Source organism: Sarcophilus harrisii, chromosome 1 (assembly GCF_902635505.1).
Source record: "Sarcophilus harrisii chromosome 1, mSarHar1.11, whole genome shotgun sequence".
Lineage (NCBI taxonomy): Eukaryota > Metazoa > Chordata > Mammalia > Dasyuromorphia > Dasyuridae > Sarcophilus > Sarcophilus harrisii.
Window position 1 is genome coordinate 634,770,321 of NC_045426.1, and position 8,518 is coordinate 634,778,838.

Consider the following 8,518-nt stretch of genomic DNA (forward strand, 5'->3'; position numbering starts at 1 on the left):
TTAGCCACTTAGGGTTTATAAAGAGCTCTTCTTATATCCATATTAGTGAAATATTATATGTCTATTTTATAGAGACATACGAGGAGTATGTTAGGTATTGTGATAAGTACTGAGAATATAAAGGAAGGTGAAACCTGCAGTGTAATACATGAAGGGTTTAGCTTTGCAGTCAGGAAAACCTGATTATAAATCCTGGTTTGGACACATGTAATACTTGAAGGGGCTAGCCTTGCAGTCAAGAAGAACTGAGTTTAAATTCTGCCTTTGACATATGCTATCTGTGTGACTCTGGACAATATCTTAGGCAGCCCTTAATATCCGATCCTCTTCCCACTCTTTTAGTCTTTTTATATCTTCCTCCCCCCCCAACTCTGTGAACCAGTGACACTGGCTTCCTTGATTCCCCAAATACTATATTCCCTCTCCATCCAGACTCCCATGTATGTTTATTCATTGTCCCCGAAGTCTGAAATATTCTGTTAGCTAAAGCCTCACCCTCTGTAAGATGTCTTCCTCTATCTTCCTTAATCTTAATACCTTCCCTCTCTCTGGTGAATATCTTCAACTCATCCTATACTCCATTTTGTTTATATACATGATTGTTTGCTTGTTATTTCCCATTAGACTTATGAGCTTCTTGACGGCAGAGATTATCTTGTTGCCTTTTTTTCACATATTGAGAGCTTCCTACGATGCCCAGAACATAGCAGGGGCTTAATAAATGCTTGATGATTAATACACTGCCACATTCACAATCTGCATCAGTGGAGTTCCCTAGAATCATGAAATCATGGGTCCTTACTTCTCCCCAACACCCATTAAATAAAAGGAAACAGATGTAAAAAAATGGCTTATTCAAACTGACACATGGAAGAGGAACAAGAAATCCCAAATATTAGGGGGTGATAGAAAGAATACTAGGTTTAGATGAAAGATCCCTGGGTTCCCAATCCATTTCTGCTATTTACTCCATATATGAGTTGGAACAAGATACAATCTCTCTGGGCCACAGATTTCTTCTGCTCTAAAATTAAGGAGTCAGCCTAGGTTATCTGTAAGACGCAAATCCTAGAGTTTTTATGAAGATTCTGTCTATTGATGATTTCAGAAAGGCCTGGAGAGACTTATACGAATTGATGCTGAGTGAAATGAGCCGGGCCAGGAGATCATTATATACTTCAACAACAATACTATATGATGATCGATTCTGATGGACGTGACCCTCTTCAACAATGAGATGAACCAAATCAGTGCCAATGGAGCAGTAATGAATTGAACCAGCTACACCCAATGAAAGCAATCTGGGAGATGACTACGAACCACTACATAGAATTCCCAATCCCTCTATTTTTGCCTGCTTGCATTTTTTATTTCCTTCACAGACTAATTGTACACTATAGCTCAGGCACGGTACGTGGGCAACCTAGCTGTGGAGCTGTACGTAAGAGTTCTCGGGGATGTCTGTCTGTCGGTCGGTTTTGGGGTGTTTTTAGGGTTTCTCTCTTTTCAGTGCCTCTGTCTTGTCTGAAGCTTTTGGGGGGCAGTCCAATTCTTTTGTCCAAAGTCCAAAATAACTGTTTGGACATGTATACATATATTGTATTTAATTTATACTTTAACATATTTAACACATATTGATCAACCTGCCATCTGGGCGAGGGGGTGGGGGGAAGGAGGGGAAAAGTTGGAACAAAAGGTTTGCCAATTGGCAATGCTGTAAAATTACCGATGCATATATCTTGTAAATAAAAAGCTATATATATATATATATAAAAAAGATTCTATCATTGTCTTTCTCTAAAAACTTCAGGGGTATCTTTCAGTCTTGTTAAACTTTCTGTAACTTCTGTTTGGCCAAATGAATGGAGTGGGGGTCCTAAGAGAAGTTTTTCCACTAGGTTATCTTGGAATAGAGAATGACACTTGAATTCCTATACCAGGTAGGCAACTGACAGGTAATCTTGAGGAAGTCAATTTGTTACTCTGTTTTCTTCTTTATAAAATAGGACTAATACCTTTCCTCCAAGACACACAAGGTTGTGGCAAGAATTAAAGTCTGTTCAGAGCCCAGAACTAGCAGACCAAAGCTATTGGTCCTCCTCCTCCTTCTCTGACCATTCTTTCTTGGTCTCCTGAGTCCTATCCCTAATTGTATAAATCTCCTAAGACTTTGTTCTAAGCTCACTTCTCCTCTTATGCTTTATCATTTGGTAATTTCTTCCAGAATCCTAAAATCTCAGACTGAAAAGGACCTCAGAGGTCATATTATTATTACTGTTATAGTAATATAGTATATCAAGGTTTTCAAAGCACTTTATAAATATCATCTAATCATATCCTCACAACTGCCCTGGGAAGTATTATCCCCATTTTACAGATAAGGAAACTAAGAGAGAGGCTATGTCACTTTCCAGGATCATGCAGCTAGTGAGTGGCAGCTGGATTTGAAATCAGGTCTTCCTAAGTCTCTATCTCCCTTGCTCCCTTTCTTTATCTTCTTCTTTCCTCTTCCCTTCCTTCTTTCTCTCTTCTTCTCCTCCTTCTCTTTTCCATCCTCCAATCCCTTCTCCTCTCTTCCTTCTTCTTTCCTCTCTTTCCTTCCCTCTCCCTTTCCCTCTTCTTCTCCCTTCCCTCTATCTCCCTCTCTGTCTTTCTGCCCCTCCTTCATGCTCCCCCTTCTCTCTCTTTGTCTCTCCCCCCTTCTTTTCTCTCTTCTCCCTCTCCCTTTCCTACCTTCTCCCTCTCCTCCCTTCCTCCCTCTCTGCCTTTCTCACACATAGATAGATGCATCCCAGTTACCAAGTCATAGATTCAATTTCTATAATATTTTCCCCTATATCACCCTCCATGGTCAGAGTTTAAGCATTACTATTTCTAGCCCCAATTGCTGTAAATTGCTTTTTTATGTATCTAGGGAGGTTCTTTGACTTCTTCATTTGTATGTAGGTTTATGAGTAGGAACTGTTACATCTTTTTTTCTTTGTACCTCCAGTACCTAGCACAGTGTCTGGCACACAGTAGGCACTTAATAAATGTTTGTTAATTTTTTCTTAACTGTTTTCCCTGACTCTGTCCTGATTCAAACCATGCACGGGTATTCTGGGACTGTTGCTCCCTCTACATTATCTCTCCACTTAAATTGCCACATACCCTATGGACATATGGTCCAGTTATTTCTTCTGTCAATCCTATATTTTTTCAAGATCTTAGGTGAGGATGTATGAACTTAGGTGAGGATGTATGTGAGCTTCGAAAGGTCAGAAAAATCACTAGATATCCAGGGAAAGAACTCTATGGCAGAGACGCTGTAGTTAGTCAAGCCGAGCAAAGAACCAGCAAGATTTCAAGGTGAAACTTATAGGATCCAATCCATTGGTGAACCAAAGAGGAATCAGTCCAAGTACCGCATGAAAGCGAACAATTCCCCCTTTGGCTGAGCTAGTAGCCACTTTAAAATCTGGGTCTACTTTCCCCAAAACCAAGGTGACAGAATGTGGCTTCCCTGTTACCTATGTCTCTATGCTTTTGTTCTTGCTATATCTTCTCACTAAATATCCCTTTGTAAAAACGAATTGATCTTAATTGTTTATCAATAATATCAAGGATATGTTGGCTGATAAAATGATATATTGGCACTGGCAAATGATACTGAAGCAGTAATCACTGGTAATTGCTTGTTTGGAGAAACATACTGAATGGGGGCTCAAGCACAGAGTAAAAAAAATACCCACCCCACCCCACCTGCCCTCAGGGTACCTCAGAACCTGAGGGTAGAGGTAGCCAAGCTCTGGAGACCTGTTCTCACTTTGCAGTTGAGTTGGCCCTAAAGATAATAAGGGCTACTTTGTGGCCAGCACAGGACTTGGTACAAAGTAAGATCTTTATAAATAATTGTTGACTGCAATTGTATAGAATACTGAATGTTATAGTTGAAAAGACCTTAGAGGTTGCATGGTCCCCAAAAGCCAGAATTGGAAGCATCTCAGAAGTCATGAATCCATCATGTACCTGAAGTGAACATGTAACTCTATTTAAAGACATTCAATGATGGGAAACTCACTAATAATAATAGCTAACATTTATATGGCACTTACTATGTGTCAGATACTGTGCTAAATGCTTTACAGTGATGAAAATGGAGGAAAAGAGATTACTTAGTTACAAGGGATCTTAGACGTTATCTTATCCAAATTCTCATTTACAGAAGAGGAAACTAAGGCAAACTGAGGGTAAATGACTTGCTCAGATTCACAAAGCTAGTTGTATGAGATGAGATCTATACTCTTTCTGATGTCCTCTCTTACCATTTGCACTCCCTACTCCATAGGGTTGTTGGGAGAAAAAGTGCTTTCTTAACCTTAAAGGCACCAGAGAAATGGGAATTATGATCACAACTGTCCTTTCATGAGGGTGGGGGTCATTTGATTCAGCTCTCTGTCTCCATGTCAGAATAAAACTAAGGGGTCTGGACGCTGAAAGGATTTGGAAACGCCTGGAGAATCTCAGTGCACTGGGGCTGCACTGGCTCCTTCCGTTCCCAATCCCATCCCCAGAGAGACTGCAGCTGGACTTTGTCAATAAGACCTCCTCCTCCTCCAAGTCCAGCCTTGTCTGAGGCCCGTGCCTTGGACTGATGCCACATCTCCACCCTTTCCTTGGCTGAAGGTCAAATCTGCTCAGTCCCTTGTGGCTGGATACCACCCTGTCTCATCCCTTTCCCTTCTATCAGTTGCCCATGGGCCCCTTGGGGAAGGGCGCATGTCCCTGGTCTCCAGCCCCCACCAGACTGGGATCTCTCTCTCCCCTGCATTCTCACAGGGCCAACTGGGGATTGTGTTCCTGGCAATTTGCCCTGGGCAATTGAGGCTGCTCCTGCTGTTGGCCAAGGAGCAGGTCAAAGGGAGCCTGTGCAGATCCAGGACTGCTCTGGGTGGACCCAATGACTTTCTATTCTGACCCTCTAACAGGTTACTCTCCTCTGAGCCTCCATTTCCCTAGTATGGCACAGAGGAAGAGAGAAGTAGATGATCCCAAGAGTGCAGTAGAGTAAAAAAAAAATCAGTCCTTGCTCTGCTAGTTACGATCAGCATTTTGCTCAACTGTCTGGGTTTCCAGTTTCTTCTCTGGAAAATGAGGGGGTTGGGCTAGATTATCTCAAAAATTCCTTCCAGTTTCATTCTATGTCCTAGAATTTGTCAGTGGCTTATGTTCACCAAGAAAGGGGCAGAGAAGCTTCTTCTTGGGGATATATTCCTCCACCATCCCTGAGAATTAAGGGAATTCTTTAATCCAGACCCTTGACTCCACCTACGTGAGATATAAGAAAGGAATTGATCCCATAATCCCAAGGGAGAATGCTGCGCCCATACTTTTGTTATCCTTAACATGGTATAGTGGAAAAACTTGGGGACAAAGGGCTGAGTTCAAATGCTTTACTCCCCAAGTAATTTAAGGCAATTCACCTCAGCTCTCTCAGCCTCAGTTTCCTCATCTGTAAAATGAGATGGTTGTACTGGATGACCATTTTTGACCCTTTTGTCCTTACCATTCTTTAATTTTAATGTCTAAATATTTCTGTAGCAAAAGAAACCAAGGACTGATATAAAGAGAGACTTTCTGAGGTATGAATATATTTTTGGCTGTTGGACAGATATCTTTCTCCATCCCCCACCATCCTCTCTGATCCAGTCCTGCTATCCCTTCTTTTTCATGGAGAAACTTAAAGAATCCAGGGAACAAATGGAGAATCATAGGCCTGTGGAGTTGAAGGAGACTTTAGAATATAGGTCAAGGAATGTCAAGAGGTTGAAGGAACCTGAAACCATATCTTACTTCTGTCGTTTGGGCAAAACACTTAAATTCTCTGGAGGGGCTTGGACTAGATAGCTAGAAGCTGGTCTCTGATACTATGTCAGAACTAAAGGGACCTTAGAAGATGGAATATTAGAGCTTAGAGATTATCTTACAGAGAAGGAAACTGAGGCTCCATTGAAATGACTTGTCCAAGTTTCTATACATTTTCTCATTTGAAAGTCACAATAACTCTAGGAGGAAATAAAATCATGCATAATTCCCATTTTACAAAAAAGAGATGCTTGTTCCCCAAGTCAGTGACAAAATCAGGACTAGAAAATGGGTCTCCCAAATCCCAGTCCTGGGGACTGAGAAAAATCTATGTAGTTCATCTTCTAGTTAGAATCCTTGTCTAAATGCTTCTTCCTCCTCAACTATAAATCAATCCACTTTTTTCTCACTAACTATATTCCAAGCATTGTGTTAAGCATTGTGATACAAAGAGTTGAAAGACATTCCTGTCTTTAAGGAGCTCACAATCTAATAGGGGAGAAAACAAGCAAATATATACAAACAAGCTATATAAAAGATAAGTAGAAAATAATTAACATAGGGGAAAGTACTAGAATTAAGAAGGTTTGAGAAAGGTTTCCTATAGAAATTGAAGACCCCTGTAACTAGTCCCCAACTTACATTTATAGAAAGAGCCTTGCTTTAGAAGAAGTGGATTCTAACCTATCCCTGCTGCTGACTTGATAGATGAGCTTTAGGCAAGTCTGGGTCTCAGTTTCTCCCTTTGTAGAATATAGGGAGTTGGGACAGGTACAAGAGAAAGAGCTTTGTTTCCAGAGCTCTGACACCATTTGACTTTAGGTAAGTTATTGTACCTTCATAGATTTCAACTTCCTTCACTGTAAATGTGTGTTGGTTGGAGGGGGGAATATGGGAGGTACTAGTTGGCCTCCGAGGTCCTTTGCAGCTCTAGCTCTAAAATCCTATCTATATATAGTTTCCGAGGAGCTTTTCCATCTCTGGTAGTCCAAATTCTGTGTCAAACCTCCCCCCAGTAATACTATTCAATGTTCTAGCTTCTTAAGTTTCTCTTTGTAGCTCTTAATTCCAACTTCCCATTTCCATTGGGCAAGAAAAATATTCCTATTTTTTCCTCCGACCTAAGATTTCCTTCTTATAAGGAACCGTGGACAGGCACTTCCTCTACCAAGCCCCTTCTTTGAGATTTATAGCTTTAGAGAGTTGTCTGGGGCATTGGGAGGTTAAGTGTCCGGGGTCACACAGCTAGTGGGTGTCAGAGGTGGGACTCGAACAAATATCTTCCAGACTCTGAGATGGTACTTTATCTGCTTATGTTAGGCTGACTTTCAAAATGAATAAAAGGTTGACAAATAGCTCTTAAGGATTTGCAAAGCGCTTTTTGGACATCAGTTCTTTTGAGTCTCACCAACCCTGTCTCTCTTGCGAATTGCTTCGGGTCTAACCCTGTCCTCCTCTAACCCGGCTCCGCCCTTATTTCAATTTGGCTGCTCGGTCCATACCCTCTCTAGATCACTGGGGATGGGCACGGAACCCTTCACCCTCTTCTCAGAGCCGGCGCCCTGATCCCAAAGCCCGGGCAGGAGCCCCCCGCCTCCGCTGCCTCCCGGTGCCGGGGGAAGGAGGAACGCGGCCAAACCTTGCTGGGAGATAACGGGACAGGAGGATGCTAGCTCGCACGCTCGCTCACTCACTCGCTCACTCACTCACTGCCCGGTTCGCTGGAAGAGCTGCAAGGAAACCTCAGCTCCACTGCGGTCCCTCTCCTCCGTCGGTCCGGTGTGCTTCAGTCCCCCGCCGGTCGGATGTCCGTCCCGTCTGTCCCTGAAGTCACTCGGGGAGTGGGAACGGAGCCCGAGCAGGACGTCAGGAGTTTGCTGAGTCTCCCCGGCCCCTTTTGGGCAAAGGCGGCTCTAGCTGGGGGCAAGGAGGCGGGGCGGGGGATGGGTGGGTGGGGGAGCGTGGGAGGCGCCGCAGTGGGGGCTGTCCTGCGGGAGTGCTCGGGACTGGGGGCTGGGACAGGTCGCTTTGCTCCTTCGTCTGGTTTGCGGAGGCTCTAGAGACCGGGACTGGGTGGACACTAGGAGGGAGGGCCTCTTGCCCGGTCTTTGGGGGGTCAGACCGAAGGGTCTCGAGTCCATCTCCAATGAGCTAAAGAACGAGCGCATGTGTGCACCCCCTGGGCTTGGAACAGGGCAGGAGAGAAGGTGGGGCGCATGACCAGAATGCCCGGTGTTGCGTGCCAGCCTGCACCGTGTGCCTGGGCTCCTTCCAACAGCGAAGAAACATTTCTTATGCACCTGCTGTGTGCCAGGTACCGTGCTTTGTGCTGGAAAACAAACAAACACAAACCAAAAAAAGCTCCTCTCTACCCCCTACCAAAAAAGAAAATCCGGCTCTGATGGAGTTTACAATCTAATGGGACCACAACCTGCAAACAAGTAAGAACAAATAACAGACAAAAGATAAGGGAAAGATGGTCACCGCCGGCAAGGCAGATTAAGTTTTTGCAAAAACTAAGACTTTAACTGAGACTTTAAGGAAGCCAGAGAGGACAAAAGGGAAAGCATTCTATGCAAACCAGGGCAGTGAAGTTGCTTGCGAACTGAGGGAGTTAGCTCTTTGAAGGAAAAGCAAGAAAGTTAGTGCCATTGGCGAAATGATTTAGAGTCTT

At 43.5% G+C, this 8,518-nt stretch overlaps 1 protein-coding gene across 1 annotated transcript in view; it reads right to left on the minus strand.

Annotated features, from left to right (window-relative positions):
• Positions 1 to 7,770, minus strand: part of GPR20 (G protein-coupled receptor 20) — a 44,627-nt gene extending 36,857 nt beyond the window's left edge. Inside the window, exon 1 of the mRNA XM_003760420.4 lies at positions 7,551 to 7,770. The gene's annotated coding sequence lies outside the window, so the exon portion shown is untranslated. The remainder of the gene's footprint in view (positions 1 to 7,550) is intronic.
• Positions 7,771 to 8,518: the final 748 nt, after the last annotated feature.